At 35.0% G+C, this 25,133-nt stretch overlaps 1 protein-coding gene across 3 annotated transcripts in view; it reads right to left on the bottom strand.

Annotated features, from left to right (window-relative positions):
- The window catches only part of LOC126754764 (apoptosis-stimulating of p53 protein 2), a 145,249-nt gene that overhangs the window by 110,267 nt on the left and 9,849 nt on the right, over positions 1–25,133 (bottom strand). For 2 of the 3 annotated variants that reach the window (XM_050466866.1, XM_050466868.1), the window contains exons 2-3: positions 22,292–22,604; positions 19,485–20,051 (exon numbers count right to left, since the gene is read on the bottom strand). The gene's annotated coding sequence lies outside the window, so the exon portion shown is untranslated. Of the gene's footprint in view, positions 1–19,484; positions 20,052–22,291; positions 22,605–22,968; positions 23,091–25,133 lie in introns of those variants that run through there. The other variant, XM_050466867.1, reaches the window with a different exon arrangement.

The following is a 25,133-nucleotide window of genomic DNA, read 5'->3' as shown; positions in this document are numbered from 1 at the left end:
CGTCAACAAAAAGATATTTAACTCGATAATTTGCATTAAAAAAATTAATGCCATCATTCAATTAAAGTTTGTCACCTAAAATAATTGCTGCGAACGCATATAAAATACCCCCAACCAAGCAAATTAATGGCTTTATCAAAATGTATTAAACTTAATGGCGAAAAACAATGCAAACTCAATTATGCCAGCAAAAATTATAACACTGCACATAAAAAAGGATGTCTATGTGTATGCAGGTATTGTTAAATACAGTTATTTGCCGCAAATAAACTAAAAAACTGAAGTTTTATGGTCATGCCAACCTTTATTATAAACTCCGACGCGTTAATTGTTATTGCAAAAATGCCTGACGCCGCTTTTAAAAATTCAATTTCAAATAATTTTTCTGCATTTTTTCAGAGCAGCGCCAAAGAGCATTGATAAAATATCGATATATGCAATTTGTAAAATAAAAGTGATCAAAAATGACAAAGAAAAATTGAAATTAATAGATTTGAACAAAAGCGGGAAAAACACCGTGAAATAAGCGGACTATAAAGGCTATGGAAGACAAAAAAGACGGCACACAAAGCGTAACATGTACTTATGATACGGTTCAATACTTTTTGTCAGCACCGTACGCGGGAAAAAAACTGTTCCGAAACTGCCAAAAACACGTGGTTCGAAGAAAAAACAGTGTTCGACTATTAAGCTGTAAAAAATCAGTGAAAAGCCCAGTGAATAAACACACTAAGGCTTACACATAGCGCGATTTTGAACGCAACATGCTTTTTATATGTAACGGTTGCTGCAACTAGCCCTGCAGGGAAAAAGTAGGTCTATTTTTATCAAAAAGTAGATTTTGTATTGCGCCAAATTTTCAAATCAAATGAAAAGGAACTGATTTTTTGCCACTTAGTCTGAATTTGAGATCTCCCCAAAACTAATACGGACGTTGAGCAATACCAAAAGCTCCGTTAGGATCGGGAAGGTCCTATCCGAGCTGAGGTTTCAGGCTAAGCGACCTCAACAACCACGACGTTATGCTTTTTCAGAATTGATAAGGAACCAGTATTAACACCACCAACAATGTCAGCCTTGAAATGCAACGCAGAACAACTCTTGCCAACGTACATGCCATGCTACTTCGGACTTCGGGCAATTGAGAAGTAAAGTCCTCTCTCGACGAACAAAGTCCGATCTTTATAAGTCACTCATCATCTCCGTCCTGGTATATGGTGCAGAAGAATGGACGATGACAACATCTGATGAGTTCTCGTTACGAGTTTTCGAGAGACAGGTTCTTTGGAAGATTTATAGTTTTTTGCGAATTGGCACCGCGAATGCCGCAGTTGTATCCGACGACATTGACATCGTTCAGCGAATTAAGAGGCACCGGCTACGCTGACTAGGTCATGTCGTCCGAATGGATAGTTTCCGACTCTGATAGTATTCAAAGCAGTATCCGCCGTGAAGCAGAGAAAGAGGGAGGCCGCCATTCCCTTGGAAAATCCAGATGCAGAAGGACCTGGCAACACTTGGAATCTGCAATTGGCGCCAAACAGCGAAAAAGAAGAACCTTTGGCGCGCTGCTGTAAACTCGGCTATAACCGCGAAAGCGGTATCTACGTAAATAAAGAAGAAGAAGACAACTAAGCACTTTTGGATTATCACTTGAAAGTGGTCTATAGGTGATATGATAGGTAGAGAAAAGGCTCTGCTAAATTCGTTAAATGATGGAAGCACCACATACAGGAACACTTCCTGGAGATTAGCATGTACTGAATTCCAAAATTTTTCTATTTTTAAGGTTCTTTGCTTTGAGCAACAAATTTTAAGTGCTTCCGAATCAACGTGACATGGAAATAAAGCTAAGCCATCTCTTGAAGGCCGAATATAGCTTTGGGAGTTTAAAACCGTTATAGGTGGCAATCGATAGCAGAGGATAAATCTATATCTAATAAATCTTTGATAGCAATTATTGCAGTCAGTATATTGCAAAAGCTCGTGAAAAGGAAAGGAAATGAGGTGAATATTCTTATCGTTTTCAGGTTCTTAGTTTTCAGTTGAAGCCTTCGCCGCTCAGCCTTAGAATGCCAAGGCAACAGCTCAGTTTGAAGCTTCAACGACAAATAGATAAACAACTTCGCTTAATAATGAAGAAACTGGATGTTTTACGACAACATGGATGCAAATTAATATCTAGAGTCTAAATAAAGGAGAGGCCTTAGTCCAAAAACGATTTTTGAAAGCGGTGCGCGATGATAGTAGAAGTAGAAAAATGCATATAACCCGCTTTGAAGGTATAAGCTAGGGAAGGATTTGGCAAGATGTGTCTTCCCACATGCCCCTTATATGGACCACTGATTTCATTAACCGTTATTTAGTTTTCATTGTTACTCGTGTTGCTATTATTCTCTCTGTTGTTTTGGCAAAGTTTGCTCGTCTCACCGCAAACTCAGTCGCGCCGACACCGCGCCGTTTGGCGGTAACATGCTTTTCCGCTTGTCAAAGTGTTTACTTTCGCGCTTTTTATTTCCTTTGTAATGCGCACGCACACACACAAGGCTCTCACACATGCATAGAGTCGAACTTGGACAGCCTCAGACACATACTGTCGTGTGCATTGTGGTGAAAATGAAAGGAAAACTGTTGAAAGTCCTCATGCCGATGATTGCCATAACGGCGTGTGAGGCGTTGTCTGCGCATGCATACAAAACAAAAACAACAACACTGCGACAAACTATAACTACGCGCGAAGTAAGAGCTTTGTCTGTCGGCAAAAAAAAAGACAAAACAAAGAGATCGGCGCCGTTACGCGTTTTTCTACACAAACGCCAGTCGCTTTTTGCCAGCGCTGACAATGAAACTCATTCGCCATCATTCATGACTTTTTTTTAATCCTCTGCATTTTCAATTTTTAACTGTTTTTGCTGCCACCATTCCCGTTACTTTTTTTGTTGGTGAAAAAGTTCGCTGCGTATTATGTTTTCGCGTGAAATTATGCTCATGTGTGAGTACTTTACACCATACCCTATGTGAGTATATGAAAAAATTTGAGTGTAGTAAGTGTGTTTATAGAAGGGTTTTCCATTGAGCTGATTCGATTGAGTCACAATGCTGCTTGGGAAAATTAAAAAAGCTGGTGGGGCCATGAAGATATAGAGCAGGATCTATATCGTTCAGGATCGTTCTTTCAGTGCCTAAAATGTCGAGTTCTCGGAAAAATACAGTTACTTTTTATTGACTGAGATCATTGCCAAGCTTTGAAGATGCTTTTGTGGAAGAAGCTTTGTGGCACATATTCAGTTTTGGATACATTTTTCCACCCCTTCACCTTCTTCAATTCGTGGTTACTAAGAACGTTAAGCCTTTTTCACTCCTCCGATCTTTCCACCAACAAAAAAAGCCCCATTGCTATACATATGGTAGCTTCTGGGGAGCGTAAGACTTCTTAAGACTTCACAAATACCCTTACTGAGAACGCTAGTTATAACTGGAACCAAGTTTTAAATTTCACTCTCTTTGAGCTGGCATCTGAAGAATTTGATAACATGATTGGTTTTTAGAGAGTTAAACTAATTAAACTCCTAAACTTGGCAGAGATCTGGATTAGCCCAACATGAATCCCAAAAATCGAAAATGGTTGACTGGCATTTATATAAAAGAAGTTTCGATGAAACCATCAGCTTTCCAAAAATTACGCTGGCATTTTCTTCCTCTTTTGTCTCAACATGCCCTCATTGTAAAACCCTTTACATTTCGTTTATTATGTTAAAGAGTTCGAGTGCAGTTTCTGGGGTAATTTTTTACAAATTAGGTGGCATAAAAAATATATTGCTCTTCATGCAATTTTTTACTGAAAGGGTTCTTCTACAACTTCTTTGCATAAATTGCATTTAATATTTAAGTCATTGTACTGCTTTGTTATGCTTCATAAAAGGAACAATTAATTAATGGCGTTTATCTGAGCGACACTCAAAATTCATAAAGTTATGAATAGATTGGTAGCTTCGGAATAACTTATTACTTTCGAAGTTTGTGAGAAGGAGCAGACATAAAATTTAAGGGCTTCCGAATCAAAATGACTTCAAGGTAAAGCTAAGCGATCTCTTGGCTTGATATTGTTTTGGGAACTCAGTATCATTTTGGGCGAAAAAGACAGTCCGTAGTGGTAAAAATGCCATATGTAATTTTTCTATGATCACAAATGCCCGACCATGCCAACGAAGAGATGATCCCTTATAGCTATGTATGTACGATTACCCTACGAATGTCCAGTGACTATTACGTCCTTTCGACTATAACCGCATAAGCGGTTTCTGCGCTTATAGAGAAGACGAAGATGTACCGATACCCACTGTTTAATATCTCGCATTAGTCAAGGAGCATTGTCATACTCTACAAATACTAGATAAGGACGCGGACTTGAACATTAATCAAGAAATTATATATATTTTTGAATTTTTGCACTCCTCAAAACTTTATACTTGAACTCAATAGTTCATAACGGGTGTTTTTTTAGACGTTTGATTCTCAATATGGCAATACCTTTATCCGGGTTGGTCTTTTTCACAGCTAAATAATACTTGATTTATACCCATTTTGGTTTGTCATTTCATAATCTACAGACTTATCCGGGAACAACATTTACTTTCGTTCGGTGAATGGGCTCAAAATGATATGGAAGGGGAAGCAGAGGAAGAGGAAGACCTCCACTCCGTTGGAAGGACCAAGTGGAGAATTCGCTTGGAATATCCAATTGGCGCCACGTAGCGAAAAGGAGAAACGACTGGCGCGCTGTTGTTAACTCGGCTATAATCGCGTTGTCTACGCCAATTAAGAAGAAGAAATGGGCTCAAAATGATATGGACACCGATCACGATTTTCACAAGAAAAATTGTTTCAGATTAGACTCAAATTTTGAGATTAATACTCAAAATTTAACAAAGAAAGTTGACACATTTGGAGTGATGATAATCCACAAGCTATTATTAAGATAACGTTACATCCTAAAAAGCTCTATGGACAATGGGAATCATTGGTCTATATTTCTTTAAAAGTGAAGCTGGTCATAATTTCATACTCAATGGAAACGGTATATAACTATGATTAATGACTTCTTTGTGTATGAATAGGAGGATGCTGATGTTGACAAACTTTGGTTCCAACAAGACGGCGCTACATGCCATACATTCAACAAAATAATACATTTATATACTGAAACTTTTGGTGAGTGTATTATCTAACGTTGGAGAACTGTGAAATGGTCTCCAAGATCGTGCGATTTAACATAGCTGAATAGAGAACCAGAGTATATTTGTCGCGTTATTGTTGACATGTCGCCCCAATTGCTACAAAAGTGGCCGAAAATTAGACCTCTTGGCTGCAATTTATTCGTTTGTTTATTTTTAAAACAAAGCGGCAAGTATTTTCTTTATAAGAAAGCTAAATTATTGACCATAAATTAAATTCTATGCGTTTCATATATTTTTGAAAACCGTATGTCTGTAAAAAAAACACCCTTTACGTGTTGTATTTGACAATAAGTTAACACAGCTCCTGTTGTTTTCAGCAATTTCATAAGATGCTGGTGTCAGTTTTAGTAAAGCATAGTTTTTTTTATAAAACCCGCTTGAATTTGACATTTTACTTCCGTGAGTCGACCCCACTATCATCTGCTACTCTGAAGCAATTGCCAACAATAATTAATTTTATGATGACTTATAGCCCATAGGTTTTTGGGCTGATATACCCTCTGATCAAATTTGAACCGGACTGGTCTATTTAAACTGTCCACTATAAACGAATCAATAGAAATTTGATTTCTTTTAAAAACCTCTTTCTCATTTGACATTTAAATCTAGTTCCATGGCTGAGCTCTCTTATGCTCTTTTCAAGTTAAAATTTTTTGAAATTTTTGAGCAAATGGCCAGCAAATACATATGTATAATAAATTTATTCACAAAGATAATGATTGAAAATAACTAAAATCTTCTTTCTCCAAGTGTTTCCTTATTAAGACAGGCACTGAAGGAGGGACTCGTTGTGGCGACTGCTTTCTACGTACAAATAGTATTGAGTAGTTGATAGATTCGCGATCGTGAAATTGTCAGAGGAGTCGTAAGAAATGCGTCGGCTTTACTTTGTCGACTATACTTGTATATGTATAGTTGGTTTTCATGGCCATTTTTAGAGTATGCCCTCAACCCTCATAATCAACATTTAATTGAGTTTGAAATTTCAGATTCTGCAGAACTGTGAAACTTATTTAAAAAAACCTACGCATACTCAAGTACTATAAAGAATAAATGAAAAGCTTCAATTTGGGCTAAGAGTCAAGCTATTTACTATAGACAATCTCTTTCATATCTCTCAAGGTGCGAGTTTTTATGGAATAAATTTTGAGGCAGAGAATCCATTATCAACAATATCAGCTTCCACAGCAGAAGTCAGATTGCCAACTTGATTTAAGCCGCTCAATTTCATAAGCAAGGCGCTCACACTTCATTTCAGCGCAAGTTTTCGGCAATTAAGCGAGTGTAACCTTGTACAGTGAACTTTCAACTCGCAATTTATTCTAACAAATTTTGCCTAATTATATTCGCAATTAGCCACTGCCGTCAGTGCGGCTAAGACTTCCGCTTCCAATTTCGAAGCATTGTTAATTTATTATAGTCGTGATAGTAATAAGAGCACATAACTCAACGCCTTTACAACTAGCTGTACATATTAATATATTTATTTTGCTGACTCAAGTCAAAAGTTTTGCTAGCCACACATATACTTAAAAACATATGTATGTAATTATGTGTTTGTGTCTGCAATAAAATGCCAACTATAATTATGTGTGAAAACAAACCCCATTACATTAGCAGCCACCAAAGTTAAAACATTAAAAAACGTTTTTTTTAACCCAAAACTAAAGTGATAAATTTTAAGTGGGAATATGGGAAGAAATGAAAACATGAGCTTTCTGCTGGCCAAAAATGGTAGGCAACGGAATGTACGCCCCCTACAAACAGCGCAAACAGCAGCGGAAAGCGTTTTTTATTGAAATACACAACTGCATTTGTTCGGTGCATGTGTGTGTGTGTGTGGGTATAATAGCTGCTGTCAGACAAATGAAATGTAGTGAGGGTCACGCGTGTGATTGTGGGAATTGTGTGCGGTGAGCGCGAATTGCAGTGCGGGGCGAGTGAGGCTCGGCGCATCTGCCGATTTCCGAGGCGAGTGAATTGCAGCTGCCAACTTTTTTTCGTTTCTGTTTTTTGACACCGTTTTGTGAAACAAGCATTTTAAATGTGCGCAAAGCATATGCTTTTTATTTCAAAATATTTAAGTATATATTTACTATATATACCGTATATATATATATTTATACATATATTCATTTATTTATATATACATATATATTATAAGTAGTTATATTTATACATATAACCCACATCTTATATTCATTTGCCGGTAATATGAGCGCTGCTCGGTTTTTAGCCTGTCAGCAGTACGGCTTTGGCAGTCAGACTGCTGAAGCGTCTGCGGTTTATCGCCACAGACTGGGTCAATTGCGTACCACTAAGTCATTGTAATCGTCGCCGCAACAGCCATCAGTCAGTCAGTCACTTAGTCAATTTAACCACGCCAAGAACAATTGAAAAGTTGAAAGACTTCTTCGGGCTCATTGAAAGCTTTATTGGCTTTTGCAGTAATTTTACTTTAATTGCCGGGGATTGAGCATTTGTTGGTGTTGTTATTTCATTATTATTATCTGTTTTCTAGTTTTTATACGCAGCACACAATTACTTTAATTTTGGAAGTATTCTCAGCGTCATATACACTGGCATGATGCTTTTACAAATATATTATATAATAGAAAATAATATTAAACTAAAATCATGGTTTCTCAGATCCTTAATCTTTGAAAGTGAATATCTAGCTTCCGAGATATCGAAAAGCATCTACAGACTTTTCAGAAGAAGTTTCAAGTTAGCACATAGCTAGTCAAAAGGTGCATGCCTTCACTAGATGTAGCTTCAAGTTTCTTCCATAGCCAAACCACAGGAATCACCGGAAGCTGTAAAGCCAATGAGCTCACAAGAAAGGACACTGAAATTTTATCAACATGAGAGGGAGCAGGTACTCCCTTGTTTTCGTGCACTTGGGCGACGGTTCTATGGCCCTCGTGCGAGATCAGTAAGCATTGATCAGCAACCAGCATTTGTGGGGCGTAAAAGGTCCATATAACTACTAGCTTTTAGTCTCAAGTTTCACATGGCCGCAATGATAGTGGTCATTGGCATTCACACGGTAAGACTAAAGATTTTAGAAGATGCAATTTATCAAAGTTGTAGGAAGGAAGATGTTGTGGAAACATCTAGACACTTTCTCGTACACTGTCCGGGTTTCGCCAGACTAATTTTGAAGCACCTTGGTTGTCATAATTTTTACGAACCCGGTATATTGACTGGAGTAGATATCAGATACATTTGCGGTTGACTCTAGATGCTTTGTAGATATGCGACGGTCTTTATAATCCGTACTTAGAAGTACTGGGTATTATAACGGACAAGCGTTTCAAGCTACCCAAGTGGGATTATTCGTGGGTTCACGAAAAACCAGCATATTTACCTAACCTAATCTAACCTAACCTAACTTAACCTAACTATAAATGAAATTAAAAAGCATTAACAGCTCTACAAGCTGTCAGCATTCCCTGGTCAATATCCACTACTATCAAAACTTTAAATTTTAACATATTACAGTCGAAACTTGACCACAGTAACTTCAGCGGTCCGGTGCGATTTCGAAAAATAATAATTTCATTTACTTTAAACCGACTTTGCTGGCTTTTAGACTAGTAGTTATATATTTGTGAGACGATATACCATTTGATCGAATTTGACCCGGACTGATCCATGTAAATTCGAATGAATAAAAAAACTTTTTTCTACATACTTAGGTAAAGTACATTTTTGTGTTGGTTAGAAGTTTGATATCCATAAGTGTGTTTGGTAGTTGTGTTTTTACGGCCCAAGAAGTTCGTCTAGCGATTTTAACCATACAGAAAATGATGAGTTTGCTTGATTTTTTTTGTGCCGGAAAAGCAATCGGGCTTTAAAATCGTTGAAAATATTGGAAGCCGGTGTAACTTTCGTTCAGTTGAAGGAAGTAAAATAATATACTTCGAGATTTGTAGAAGTACATTTTTGGACTGATATAAATATTTATTGTCATATTCAGAAAAATGCTGCTACAATTGTTTCCCAAGTTTTTTTAGGGTGATTCCTAACTTAAATTTTTTGGGCCTGCCTGACAGAGTCAAAGTGTGTATATGTTATATTGAATGTCGTATGACTTTTTCTTCTTCTTAATTGGCGTAGACCCCGCTTACGCGATTATAGCCGAGTTAACAACAGCGCGCCAGTCGTTTCTCCTCTGTTTTGTCGTTTATTTGTTTAGGGTCGTATGACTATTATTGTAAATGACGCAAAGTAAAATTTACCACCATTTATGTGGTGAAGAGTTGACAACCCTTAAAAAATAGACAAATCGTCAGCTGACAGTTTAGGCTTGGTAAAAAATGGCCGATAGAGCAACGTCTACTTTATTGAACAAGTCGTAGAAATGAGAATACCGAAGCAGTGCGTGAAGTGTCGGTGACAAGCTAGGAACCTCAATTCGGCGTCATGGGCAAGAATTGCAATTTCAAGAAGCTCTCAATAGGTTCTTTAAATTTCTGCAAGATCTTGTTTTCATGTACCAGAATCTTTAGAATTTCCAGCATTTTCTTATTAATATTTTTTGCCCTCAAAAGACCTTTAGTGCCACTGAAATATTTTTACTGAAAGTAGGGCCTCACTGAGCACCAGGCACTCAGAGGACAAGAAATATTACCAAAAAATCTGGGCGCTTACTTCAACGCAATTTACACTCAAGCAGTTCAGCCATTGGGTACAAAAATCATTTCCGCTTATTTTGTCTTCAAATCACTGCAATTTTTGCTGTTGAAATTTTTCTCATTTTTTTTTGTCCCAACTTTATGCGAACTCTCTTTGCTTGTCCATTGTGCTTAAGTGGCCAAAAATTCACTCGCAATTTCCGCAATGCGAAGTTGGCGCAACACAACACGAAAAAAACAGTTACTTATGCATATACATACATGCATATATAAAAAAAAGTAAATAGAAGCAAAATGTCAGCTGGTGACCCCAAAAGTCGGGTTAATCAGCGTACGCCAGTCAAAAATTTCAACGCAACAACTTTTATTGTCGCCTCGTGTGGGCACAGCATTGTCTATGCCGTTTCTGCGGTAGTTTTTGTTGTTTGCCTGGCTGCCAGGCTGCCCCAATGCCCGCTCTCCCCTGCGTAGTGTTTCATATTTGATTTTCTACACCTAATTTGCATAATTCGCAGCGATTTTTTCCATTTTTTTTCTGTTCTTTCGTGCATTTTATGCTCTGAACCCTGGCGCACACTCGTATTTGGGGAGGCAAAAAAGTGGCGCTGTTGCTTGCGCTGGCTTATAATATTTTTATTTGCCTAAATACGCATATTTCCCTGCTGTTTCTGATTCCACTTATTTACTTTTTATTTAGATCGTGCTTTTTTTGCTCCTTTTTGCTGGCAAATTTACGCTGGCGCTGATGAAATTTTTCATGAATGCAAATTCAGTGGAAAATCCCTCCGGCTTGGTGGCCAGCAGTTAAAGCTGGAAACGCGAGTAACTCAAGTCTAAGCACACGGCCACATACATATATATAAATTCATACAAACGTGTACTAGACAAAAGCACAGCGGTGCACGGAGCGCACACAGCTGGTCAAGTCAACGCAAACAGCCAGCTTTTGCCCCAACTCGATTGCACAGCTGTGCGGCCGGCAGTCAGCCGCTTGGCGGTCGCGTAGTTTCGGCAGTTTCGCAGTTCACCAGCAAAGTATGTACCGGAGTTGGCAATGGTGCTCTAAAGATTTGCTGAAAGCCCCTGACATCAATTGAGTGCTGGTTGGCGGTGCGTGGGCACCACTCACTCACTCACTCACGCGCTCAGTTCATTCATGTGCCGGCCTATAGTAGTGAGATATGTAGTATGAAAAGGCGTCCTGACTCACTTATGTTGCAGCATATAAATATATGTATTTATATATATACTCTTAAACAACATATATATGTATATAAGTGTTTGGTTGTGCGGCAAACTTTTGTCTGCATGCTGATATGATCAGCTCGGATAAGCGCGTTAGCGTCTCAGCTGTATGCATATCAGACTGGAGCGTAGTGAAACCCGTTAATAAATTCAAAAGCCGCTACCCACAAACACGGCAAACCTCCCTTTTTACAAAACAAATTTCAGAAAAAATAGTACGCACACCCACAATATGCAAAGCAGCTGAGGGAAATATGCCCATTTCGAGCATAAAATGTGAAGTCATCGCTTTCGATTAGTTTTGTGAGATTTTTTATATAATTTAGAAGAGATTTTAAGACAGAAATATGTTTTGAAGAAGAAGAAATATTCTTTGTACTGAATTTAGTAGATAATTTAAAGCTGAAATATAATTTGAGATAAAAGAAATAGTTCATTTTTAATCACTACTTTCAAGTAAGAAGAACCGATACCACTTATTGCCACTAGGTACAAGTATTTAGTGCAGTTTTTGGATGAGTTCTCACGTGAAAAGGTGTGTGTCCTAGCTAACTGAATTAAATTTTAGCACAAAGGTATACTTTCTGTATAAAAGAGGTTATTGGGAGAATTATTGTTTACTTATGACAACTTTATTTGGAGCGTGTCGTGTCCGCTCTCGAAGGAACTGTTGGCATGTAGTAAATCCAAGCGAATTCAAAACTATTGTAAAAGAACAAACCAGAAAGTATTGTACTTTCCTTGAGCTTGACTGCAAAAGTCATGTGCAAAACGGTAGATCGGAAGTACACTGCATTTCTACTGACAGGCATGGAGAACCTAAAGAGGAAAGTCGTTAGTGAATTTTATTATTTACGTTTTTCGAATTTCAATGATCTTAACAGAACACCAAATCAATCTAACGTTCCTTAAGCAAAAATCACCTATTAAATTAACTAACAATATTTAATAGATGTTCGCTAGACACAAGCTCTTTTGAAAATTGGATTTTAGTAGACTCAACCAAGATTACGATTAAGTAGTTATTTACAACAAGATGAATAAAGGTTCCTGTATTTTTGGTAGATTGAAACTTCTATAAACAAAAGAAATTATAGAACCAGTTTATAAAAGCTTTGAAGCATATCTTTAGGCTACCTGAATTCAAATTTGTGCGATCCGCAGTGTACTTAATGGTTTAATTGGATGGATTAATTTTTAAATTGTCTCGAAAACTGCAAAGATTTACCAGAACTACATATAGGCTTAATAGTATTAGACTAAAAAATTAATAAAAATATGAAGAAAACATGGTATTCATCAAGAATTGAGGACTGGATATATAACAAACTAGTTTATTCTTGAACCATTTGAATCTTGCGCATAAAAGTATGTTAAGAAACTTTTAACATTTAAAAGTGTAGAATAATTATATTATTCTCACTTTCTGTAAGGGGTTATAACCACTAGCAAGTCAGAAAACAATTTTTTTGGTAATCTTTCTTGAAGTGGTATTTTATGAAATAAAAATACAAAAGATATACTATATATAGTTATAAAATTAAATGAACTGTAGAATGCGGCGATTTATTTTGGTCGTATCCGATCTCCAGAAAAAAAGGTGTCTGACGGCGAGGTCGATTTTTATGGTTAAAATTAAATGAAATTCAAAAATCAAAAAACGAACAATTCTTTCAATAGATGTTCCCAGATTAAATTCTAAATATTAATCAAAATATTGCAATTCTGTCAAAATAATAGCTTCCCAAGACAACTCTATTTTGTGAAAGAATTTACAACTCAGAATTATTATAAAATTGGATAATTACCTAACAAATTATTTAAGAAGGTCTTGTGGAAATTTCGAATCGAAAAAACTCAATCGAAAAATTTTCCTCACCAACTCTGATATCAAAGTTTTGAGCAAAATAACTTTAAAACTTTGGAAGCCGACCAAGTAAACATTGTTTTACTTGTACGCTCACATCTCTGAAACCATTTGCCGGATTAACTTAAAATTGTCGAATTGAATCGGAGGATATTCTCAAATATATGTAAATTCAATATAAAGGGTGATCCATTTCGAGATTCCCTAATATTTAAATGGGCAATGTTTATTATTTTATAAGAATATTTTTTGAAGATTTTCTTTTTCACATGTGGACCGAAGCTACGTCGACGGCCTGACACGAATCACGCGGAATCTGACGAAAAAGACTATTGAAATAAGTACCTCTACTTGGACAACCCGTTATATGTAAATTAACAAATTTGGTTTTGCCATTCACAAACGGCTATAACCCCATAAAGCTATGTATAGTACAAAACATTCCCATAAGGCCCTATGTTTCACCTAGAAACTACGGGAAAATATATATATATTTACATAGCTCTTCTCACTTCCATCGAACACTGATCCAATCACACTCATTATAGTAATGTATTTACGTATTTGCTTGTATCAATTTCGTCACAAACATGATTTATGTTAACCGCTATAATCTGGCGTAAATATCCCAATTACAAATGCAGATTTTGCGATTGACTTACAATTTGAATAATTGAACAGTTGAATTTACATTTCCCCAAGGAGAACAGAGCGAAATATTAAATTTCCAAAAATCCACAGAGAAGCTTAAATATTTAAGCATGGACGCACACCAACCAGTTACATGCATTAATATTTGCATACTTTTGTGCGCGCACTGATCGAATGTCACGCCGCTCGGTCGATATTTGCTGCATTTCGCAGCTGCAATTTGTCAGAGGCTCAATTAAAATTTACTAACAAAATTTGCCAATTCCATTTGGGGAATTTTACTACACACACACACTCACACGTAAATAAATATATTCAAACCTACAAATGTCATGAGATGCCATGTGAAGCACACAGCAGTAGCTGAAGCGGGTGAGGCACCCACACAAGAGAAAGTGAATTTCATAGGGTTACCGAACGCGGGAGCACAAGCGTGACATATGCCTCGCAAAAGCGGCAAAAACAAGAAATAATATTTAATTGTAAATGGGAGCGTTGCCAATAGGATCCTGCCCTACACGTATGCCCACACACACACACTCTAACACATGCTCATGCATAGATAACTATCTGGCGGCAATGTTCGACAGTCGGATGCCACAGTGAGTCAACAATTAAATATTCAACGCACACGAACACAGACATATGTACATATGTATATGTGAGTGCAAGCATGTGTGTGTGTGTGTGTTAAAGTGTTGTTGTAGATCTGTTCAATTGCACTTACTGCGCGTATGAATATTTGTAGGTAAACAGAAAAGTGTACATTTTATTTGTGCGACTACTTGTGAGTAAACACGCCCGCATGCGAACGCGAATATGTGCATGTGTGTGTGTGTTTAGGTAAACAGCGGCTCATGCCGTTGCTGTGGCCTCTAGGAAATTGATACAGTGGAATGAGAAATCAAGAGATTGGAGTAAAATATCATCGATGGGTCATTGGGGTTAACAACTGACAGAGAGATTATTTGAAGAATATATGGTAATAATTTTGTTAAAATATATTTCAACGGTATATACGGTACATATCTCTTCTACTAACGAAGATTTAAGTTTTTTATTTTACGGCTTAATGCCTTCAATTAAAATTTATAATTAAATTTAAAGAAGAGGAAATTTTTTAAAGTCCCTAAAAATCAAACTTCACCTAACAAGTCGTTGACTCCCGCATACGCGAATATTCCGTTTTTTTGGCTCCCTGTAAATCAAAGCGCTGTTATATGTGTACTCCTAACGGTTGATTCAAATAGAGCTACTTTTTTCAATGCCCATTTATTGACAGATCACGCCTAAGTCGTGTTAAGCTGTCATGTTATTTTTGTTCAATATTTGTTGGGATTTCATCATGGAAAGACTTACTTAAATTTCATTACGAAAATTAACGTTCTTTAAAGAATGTGTTTCGCTCGCTTCACTCAACTTATGGTCAAGATAGTCGGCCTACTTAGGGTACTACCTATCTAGAGACACAGCATTCATGATTAGATAATATTCGACTGAACACACCACGTCTAGCATGCAGTGAAGAAAACCGCAGCTGAGATTGTATACGAAAATCGTGGAGAGTCGATTCGGCGCCGTTCGCAGCAGTTTGAACTGACGTATGGCACGACTTTTACGTGGAGATCTTAAATTATAAGCTTATATTGAAGTCTTGCGACATTCCCAAGCGACATCGCTTGGTACTGTGGGCTCTTGAAAAGTTCGAAGTCGAGTCGACGCTTTCGAGCAAAATTTTGTTAAGCGCTGAGTAACTGAAATTGAAACTCATGATCTCGGCGACATTTGGTTTCAACATGTCGGCTCCACTTCCCACACATCACATCAGTCAATGTATTTGTTGTGAGCACACTTCAGTGAACAAATAATTTCAAGTTTGGCCACCGAGATCGTGTGATATCACACCGTTGGACTTATTCTTGTGGGGATATGTAAAATCTAAAGTCAATGCGGACAATCCCGCTACGATTCAAGGCCTTGGAGCAAAACATCACGCGTGTCATTCGCCAGTTACCAGTCGAAATGCTCGAACAAGTCATCGAAAATTGGACTAAACGGATGGATCATCTGAAACGAAGCGCCGGCCAACATTTGAAAGAGATAATCTTCAAAAATTCAATGCCAAAGAATGTTTTTTTTTTTTGAATGATAATAAACATTTCTAATTTGTTTTGAAGTTTCTATGTATTTATGGCCCATGGTTGCTAAGATTATATTGGACCTTCATACAACTTCAAAATATGCAGCATTTAGGTCTTTTTACTCTGAAAGAAAACATTTAGATGAGCACCAACATCAAGCAATCGGCTTATGAATACTAGATAATGAAAATTAACATTTTTTTCAATATTTTTAATTTTTTTCAACTTAAGAAATAAAATAACACTTATTTGGTCTGGATATTTTCGAACTCTCACGAGCTGACGTTGACAAGTATTTTCAAAAAACACATTAATATCGGAGGTCGGCAATTTATATATTTGTTAATGTTCAAGGTTTTTTTTGTTTTTAATAGAACAATAAAATTATCGCACCTTCATCAGAAAGTTTTAAATCTGGCTTTTTGATTCCAGAAAAGTAAATGTTTAGTCAGTTAGTCATTGAGAGCCTTTTGGCATATGTGTTTATATATTTCTATGCAGTGTTAGAATATTAATTAATAATATAAACTTTCCATATTTTTCACTATTTTTTTCAAAATATTGAAGATTTCATTAGTGTTATTTATACAATTTTTAAGAATATCAGAATTATAACTTGTTGGACACCATTTGCAATTTCAAAGAATGGAAACATCAACTTCTGCAACTTACTTACACAAATTAACTGGGAAATCACTTAACATTTTGATGTCTAAACTTAAGACACTGTATTTAATATACAATTTATTATGAAGCTTAAACTCAGTGTACTCACATTTTTCCTGCAGGGTCATACAAATGTATGTGTATGCAAAAAAAGTTCATTGCAAATTGAGTATGGTTTATTTTTTGCAAACAAGTACCGTGAAAATATTACATTTAAAACTTTGTCAACTTCGCTGTGCGCATTTAAGTATTAAAAAACCGTGTGTCTGTGTGTGTAGTGAACTCGTCCAAATTTATAGTGATTTACTGCATAAAAGCAATTTTTGATCACACCTACAGCTGAACGGTTTCAGCAACAGTGTATTTTCGTGAAAAAAATCATAATAAAGAAAAACTATGGAATAAAGAAGCTTTGATAATTAAAACTTCAATGGTGTGAGGCAATGACTGCAGGACAACTAACGGTTAAATTACTGATTAAGTAACCAAAAGCATTCTGTGCTTCCTTGTCCAGCCTGGAGAAAGGAGAAAATAGTTCGAGATGCAGACAAATAGAGAAGGTAAATCTCCTATAAGAGTGTACAGCTGCTGGCGTATGCCGATGATATTGATATCATCGGCCTCAAACCCGCGCCGTTAGTTCTGCTTTCTCCAGACTTGATTAGAAAGCAAAGCAAATGGGTCTGGCAGTGAACGAGGGCAAAACGAAATATCTCCTGTCATCAAACAAACAGTCGTCGCATTCGCGACTTGGCTCTCACGTCACTGTTGACAGTCATAACTTTGAAGTCGTAGATAATTTCGTCTATCTTGGAACCAGCGTAAACACAACCAACAATGTCAGACTGGAAATCCAACGCAGGATAACTCTTGCCAACAGGTGCTACTTCGGACTGCGTAGGCAATTAAAAGTAAAGTCCTCTCTCGGCGAACAAAAGCTAAACTCTATAAGTCGCTCATAATTCCCGTCCTGCTGTATGGTGCAGAGGCTTGGGCGATGACAACAACCGATGAGTCGACGTTACGAGTTTTCGAGAGACAAATTCTGCGAAAGTTTTTATGGTATTACACAGCTTGAATGGGTAACGGAAAACAATGGAACAAGATGTCAAAAATAAACATTGACATATTCAACGAATTAAGACAGCGGCTACGCTGGCTAGGTCATGTTGTCCAATGGACGAAAAAGTTATGGATCTATTGATTCGACGCAGTACCCGCCAGGTGGACAGAGGAAAAATATCTCCGTTGGAGGACCTGGAGAAGGATGTCTTAATTGTAGAATATCCAATTGGCGATTCAAAAGAAGAAATTTCTGGCGCGCTGTTTTATAGATCCCATACTTGATATCTAAGAAGACCTCCGAAACAAGATTTTTGGCGGTGAGGACGTTTTTCTGCTTAAAATTTTCTCAGATCAGAAAATAAAAAAAAATATATTATTGGAATTGATGAATACAGGTAATGACCGAAGGACTAGACTTCCCGAATAAAATTTGATTTTTGTGAAAAAAATTTCAAAAAAAGTCGATTTTTGTGAATTTTAAATTAGAGATAAAGGCTTTGATGTTAAAGAATTCATACAAATACACTCACAACTCTAAAATTATTTGCCGAAAAAACTTAAAGTTTGGAAGAATTTTTTCAAATATATACATATACATTCTATCTACTATATATTCAAAGGCATTGCGTTTTTGAAATTCACAAGTGCATATAACGCTTGAAGTTTCTTATCAGTAATTTTTCGGTGGATTTAGCAAAACGACAAAAAATCGTTGCCTACATTTAGGAGCTGCTGAGATAATTTATCAAAGTCGCACACCCAAAAGCGAGTAGTTTTGTAGAAAATACAAAATTTTTTTTGGGGTTATTTTAAAAAATAAATTTTGTTGCGAGTACATGCTTTCAACTTCTAAAATTAGTTTTTAATTTCATACACTCTCAAAAATATTTTGCTATTTTTTGCCACTTCAACACACTGTGCACCAGCGCGCACGCTTCATTGCGGCCAAAAGCGCGACATATGTGAGTATTGAATTGAAATCGCTGGCTGCGGCACAAGCGGCAACACTCATTGCCATATGCGCCGCCGTTGGACCACTTAAGGTCCCATGAGATGGCAAACGCGGCGCACGCGGACACAGCGCGCCAAATCGAAGCGCATTGGGGCGTGTACCAGAAGCCCACATGACGAATGCGAATAAAGGGCAATGCATACTGCAAATTTATGCGCACTCATGTAGGGCTGTGTGTTTGTGTGTGTGCCTTGAATATTTAAAAACAAAATCGCATAAAAACTTCCAATCAAAAATCAAAGGCAAAAAAGTTATAAAATTAAAATTGCGAAAAATGCGCGCATAAAGTGAGTCAAAGTAATTGCAGAGCACACACACACACACACACATGCATATGTAGACTCACATGCGAATTGGCGCTGGCTGACGAGTGGAGCAAGCGTTGAACCAGAAATGGCGCGGCTGCTCGTGCGCTGTTGATATTTCGAAATTGGAATTCGGATTGAAAGCGAAATTTCAAATCAGCGCGCAAATAAAGAACAAACAAATAAGGAAAAATGAAAATAAAATAAAGAAAATAACAACGGCACAACAACGACGTCGCGCAATTGAGTAACGCGCTGGCGACGCATGGCCTGCAGATGGTTGCACACATGTGACCATAGCAAGCAGCCGACATCACACATATCTATTTCGGGTCGCATACTTATATGTATGTATGTATGCTTGTGTAGCGCAAATGATTTGTGGGTGTGGATGCCGGAGTCAAAGGCAGTGCCCAACTATGGTTTATCTGCCTTCAACGTATATGGACACAAGCGCTCGCGCGCCGTCCAACCACATACCTACATACATGTATGGTATATGTATGTACATATTTATATGTACGCTTATATGTATATATGTATGTATGATGTTTGCATGCAAGTTTTTACTACTAAATATCTATGTTGTATGTGTGTGTGTTTCTGTGTTTTATGAGGTAAACAAACGTGACTTGTAGTCGGTGGTGTTACTGACCTCAGTTGATGCGCCGTTGCAGGTTCAACGATTGCCAAATAAACTAGCTGCTGCTGCTGTTTGTTGTTGTTGTTTTTGCTATTGTTGCCTACTATCTGCTATCCGCGTGTGTGTTTGCTCGAGTGTGCAATTGTATGCGTGCGGTAGGTCGGTCACACGGTGTTAACGCTTGCTGTTGTTGTTGTTGCTTCACTGGCTGCACTCGCGCTGTTGAATTTGGTGGGCGAATTGAAAAATTGCTGAGTTGATGGATTGCCGGTTGTGTTTGTTGTTGTTGTTATTATTTTTTTCGGTCGTTTTTCCTTTTAGCTATAATTTTTTCGGTTTTTCTTTTGTTTTTTCGCTGTTGATTTTGAATTTTCTTTTTTTTAGCTATTTTGTACGTATTTCAATTGTTTTATTGTTGTTGTGCGGTATTGTTGACTTGACACGCTGCTGATTGCTTGTCAGCAGCCAAGCTTTGTGTTTTGTAAAATAACTTTTGGAAAATATTTTAGACGCACTTTTCTATTTGATTGTGTTTAAAATTTTTGTTTAAAACAAAATATTTTTTTGTGTGTGCTTTTTCTACAAAAAAATCATATATTAATATTTTTTATAATTTTCATAATATTTTATATTTTTTTTTTATTTAATGCTATTTTTTTCTTAAACTTTTTTTAAATTTTTTTGCAAATGTTTATATATGTATGTATGTACAACAACTTTTTATACAAAATTTGTTTTTAATTTTTTTTGTATAAAAAAAATTTAATGCCCACAATTTTTGCCCTGACTTTTTAATTTTTAGTTTTTTTAATACATTTTCATATTTATGTTTTGAGTTTATAAATTTTATTTAATCATGCCACTGCTTATTTAAAAAAATTATTCTTTTATATGTGCTATTTATTCAAAAAAATTATTTATTAATATTTTTTTTATTTTTTTCATAATTTTTTATAAGAAATTTTTTTATTTAAAAATATTCTCCTCTTAAACTTAAAAAAATTGTTTAATGTTTATATATGTATAGTAATTTTTTTTGTATAAATTTTTATTTTTAAATTTTTTTTCACTTTTTTATAAAAAAAAAATTTACTTTTTTATATAAAAGAACAGTAGTAAAAAATTAAATTAGTTAAAGCACTTTCGCTCCAATGTCCCACATTGTTTGCCTTAAATTTTTAGTTTTTAGTTCTTTTGATAAAAATAAATTTTAATATTTTTTATTTGTTTCCTGCATTTTTGATAATTTTATGAAAGTTTGGCAATGCTTATTTTAAAAAAATTTCTTTGCCTAAAAATAATAAAAAAATATATTTAAATCGTAAAAATTTAAATATTTCGTTTCTCACATTTCGTGCATTAAATTTCTAATGTTCTTCTAGTAAATTAAGTTTAATAATTGATATTTGTTTTTTTATTTTTATATATTTTCCATAGCATATATTTTAGTTTCTCATATTATTTGTGTTATTTTTTTGTTTTTTATTTATATTTGTTTTCAATATTTTTGTATATATTTTTTTTAATTTTGCTATTGTTTTAACCACTTTTAGTTATATTTTTGTGTATTTTGATACATTTTTATTGTAATACTGTTTTTGTTGTTGTTTTTTATTTATTTTCATATTATTCATAAAAAAATAAATGCAAAATATGTTGTTGTTGTATCACTATACAAAGCATGTTCTCACAATTATTATCTTTAACACTTTTTTATTTTTTTAATATTTTTTTTTCAACTTTTATTTTTAATATTAATTTTAGATACTTTTTTGATATTTTTTAACAATTTTTTTATTAATGTTTGTTATGATATTTTTATGACATTTAAAAATTTTTAAAAAATTTTTTTGTGAATAATATTATTTAGAGTCACTCATGCGCTTTTCATTTATTTTTTAATTAATAATTGTTTTTAATAGTTTTTCTTATTAATGTTTATTATAATACTTTTATGATTTTTTTCTCATTTTTTTTAAACTTTTTTTTTAAGAATAATATTTCTGAAAGACACTCATACGCTTTTTATTTATTTTTTAATTAATATTTTTTTTAATAATTTTTCTTATTAATGTTTATTGTAATATTTTTGAAACTTGGTTAATAATATTTTTAAAAGCTATCATACGCGTTTCCTTTTTTTTCATTAATATTTTTTTTCTTAAAGTTTTTTACATTATTTTTATAATTTTTTAAATTTTTTTTTCGATTTTTTTAAATAATTTTTTATGAACAAAGACAATTTAAAGACACTTAATCGCTTTTCACTTAATTTTTTTAATTGATAATTTTTTTTAATAATTATTCTTGTTAATGTTTATTATTATATTTTTATATATTTTTTTTGCATTGTTTTTTAGTGCTACAGAAATTTTTATGTATTTATTTATGTGGAATATTTTTTAATTACATAAAATAACTTTTTAACGCCTTAACAATTTTTCTTTAAGTACAAACATTAATATTTGAGCGACATTTGCTGTTTTTTAATTTTCGTAAAATATATAAATTAATATTTATAGCAATAATTTATTATTGTTAAATTATTCTTGAAAAAAATAGTATTTATAATAATAAATTATTATTACTTTTTATAATTATATTTTTTTTTTGTTTTATTTTATAGTCATTATTTTTTAATTCTGTTTTACACTTTTAAGCATTTATTGTATATTTTTGCAACAATTTATTATTATTTAAAATTTTTGAAACAATTTCCTGTTAACTTATATACACTTAACCTACATATATTTTTAATTTTTAATATTTTTTACTTTTATTAAACTTTTCCAACCCACTAATTCACCATTTTTGCTCACCTCTATTTGCGCTTTCAACAATTTTCAATCAATTTCGAACGCTGTCAACACTTTGGCCGCACATTTTAGCACAAGATTTCTTCTAACGCACTTATTTGTTGTTGTTTTCACTATTTCACTACCAAAACACGCTTCATTCCGCTTTTAACACACTTCATTAGTTCGTTTATTTTGTCGTGCTGCGTTAATATTTCGGCTCGCTGTTAGTATTTCGAATTTTCACTTTGTTAGTTTTGGTTTTGTTGTTGTTGTTTTACACCTTTGAAGACCTGTAGTCGTCTAGCTGCTGGCTGTTACTACGCTCATATGCTAACTGTAAGGAAACAAAACAAAACAGAAGATGAAAATATAAATAACACACATTTCTAGCCAGACAAAAATATTTCACATTTCTCCAGCGGCGGCAGAAGCGTAGAAAACCGGTAACCGATAAGTAAATGCGTTTAATATAGAAATTTGTGTTACTAATTTAAGCGTGGAATTTGTGTTGCGGCGGCAGCTAATTGCCTAAAGCACGCATTTTTACAGTTCATTATGGATTTGGATGGTTTTTTTTCACTTTTCTCACAGAGACACACAATATTTTTCAATAATAAATTATAAATATATATATACATATGTATATATATAATAATAGATATATAACTATATACATATATGTATATAGATATATTTACCTAAGTCATTAACATTTACTCCATCACTTTTCTTTTTTGGCTTTTGTTGTGCCACAATTTTAGTATCTTTAAGATCGCAGAAACGCTGACGCCGCACCAACCGTTTACAACTCAACTAAGCAACTGACGATCACCACGATCGCCACGATCATCGGCAAATCACAAACTCTTGTCTCTGTGCAATGAAAGCAACTGTGCTGTCTCGAGTCAGCACTGCGCTCACGTTCGTCGTAATTGTTTGACTGACTCTGGAAATGTTTATTTTTTCATTCATGCTCATAAACTCAGGCTCGACTTGTCTAAATGCGTTCGGCGGTTTTCTTTTATTTTTATCGTTTTTATTTTATCTATTTTTGAGCTCCTTTTGTAGGCGTCAATGCACAAATGCAAAGTAGAGTGGAAAATCCAACAAGATCTGTGGCATCCACCCCCGCTTCAATATAAGCAAGCCGGTGACTGATTGAACGCCGGAGAGCAGGACAGGAAGTGAGAGAGTGATCGAGAGCGGCTCATTAAGTGTTTTGTATATTCCCGGAATCAGATGTCACAGCATGCACAAGCAAAACTACGAGTTAAATAGATACAAACACAGGATACAAATTGTGAGATTTTTAATAGATTTAAGCCGATGGAATGCGGATCAATAAATCAAGCGGGAAGGTAATGCATACCTATATAAGAGCAAATGTTAAGTAATATGATGTAATGTGAAAATTTTTTTACTTTCACTGGATTTATTGGGGCTTTTATGAGAGTTGTATGACTATTATACAAAATTTCTTTACTATTTGCTATAAAGATATGAGGGAAATATAGAAATCAATCTCTAGCCATTCGGTATGAAGTATCTTTCAAGTAAAAATTAAATTGGGAGCATATTGAAGATTTTTGAGATTTTCTCAGGTGGAAGTAACAGCATGACAAAATATAGCAGAATACTATCTCAGAATCATCTTCATAGCAACGAGTTTTCAAGAGGCAAGTTTTGCTGAAGACCGCAATTTGTCGATTCCAAGACGTTCTTATGAATGGCGATTGTCTCAAACCATAATCTGGTGGATTTTGAAAAAGAATTTGGGCTTGAATTCGTTAAGAATTGTTCTCACTCAAGAACTGAAGCCATTGGACCACCGTAAACATCGTGAATTTGCTGACTTTGCCTTGGAATAACTTGAAAACAATAACAGTATTTTTAAGAAAATCAACTTCTCGGATGAGGTTCACTTTTATCTGAGTGATGCGCTAAATAAACCAAACTCTTGATTCTGGTGCGAAGAAAATCCACAAATTATTCCTGAACAACCATTGTATTCACCTAAATTGACAGTTTGGTGTGATTTTTGGTCTGGTGAGATCATCGGTTTGTACTTCTTTCAAAATGAAGCTGGTGACACCGTTAATGTCAATGGAGAGCGGTATAAAAGCAATATATTGGCATAATCCAATAGAGATAAAATCGTGAGCGTTTATATTAGCTTAAAGAGATACACACCCATATGAGGATTTGAACTATGTAATCTTGGTGCTGCTTTCCCATGTGAATTGTTAGACATGATTAGAACTAAATCCTGTCGAATAGCGAAGTACCGACTCGAAAACAGCTAATATGTATCTCCATTCCGAAAGAAGAGGGTGAAGTTGTGAGTAATACGCCTTTCGATAACCTAGACTTTTTAACATAAGTAAGTGTAGGCAGCATAAGGCAGTCAATGAAAAGCAGAAATGCAGTATAATGCATCTTATAGGGTAGCGCAATAATCGCGTTGAAGAAATCTATGAAAACTATTTTCTAATATGATTTTGTTAAAAACCGACAATCATAAAGCTGGAATCAGTTATATAAGGTATGGTAAAGACAAACACATTATTTTAGCATAAATGTGAAGTTTCTTTAGCAAAGTTAGAATAGTCCGATTTCGGTCAAATATGCACCGCTTGGTTCCAGACACAATTAGTAATCAAGTGGGGACAAGTTCGAACTATAAGGTGTTTAAAGTGGAAGCATTAAAATCAAGTTCCTGAAACATTACTGGAGTTTCTGGCGAGTAACTATCGACGTGTATGGTATGGCCTTGTCTTCATGAAACACAATTCCTCTAATATTGGGCAATGTGACCGCTTCTAAGTGATTTCTTCCCTCAGACAGTCCAATCGTTGATAGCATA

Source organism: Bactrocera neohumeralis, chromosome 4, assembly GCF_024586455.1.
Source record: "Bactrocera neohumeralis isolate Rockhampton chromosome 4, APGP_CSIRO_Bneo_wtdbg2-racon-allhic-juicebox.fasta_v2, whole genome shotgun sequence".
NCBI lineage: Eukaryota > Metazoa > Arthropoda > Insecta > Diptera > Tephritidae > Bactrocera > Bactrocera neohumeralis.
This window is presented reverse-complemented; position numbering and strand designations above follow the sequence as displayed.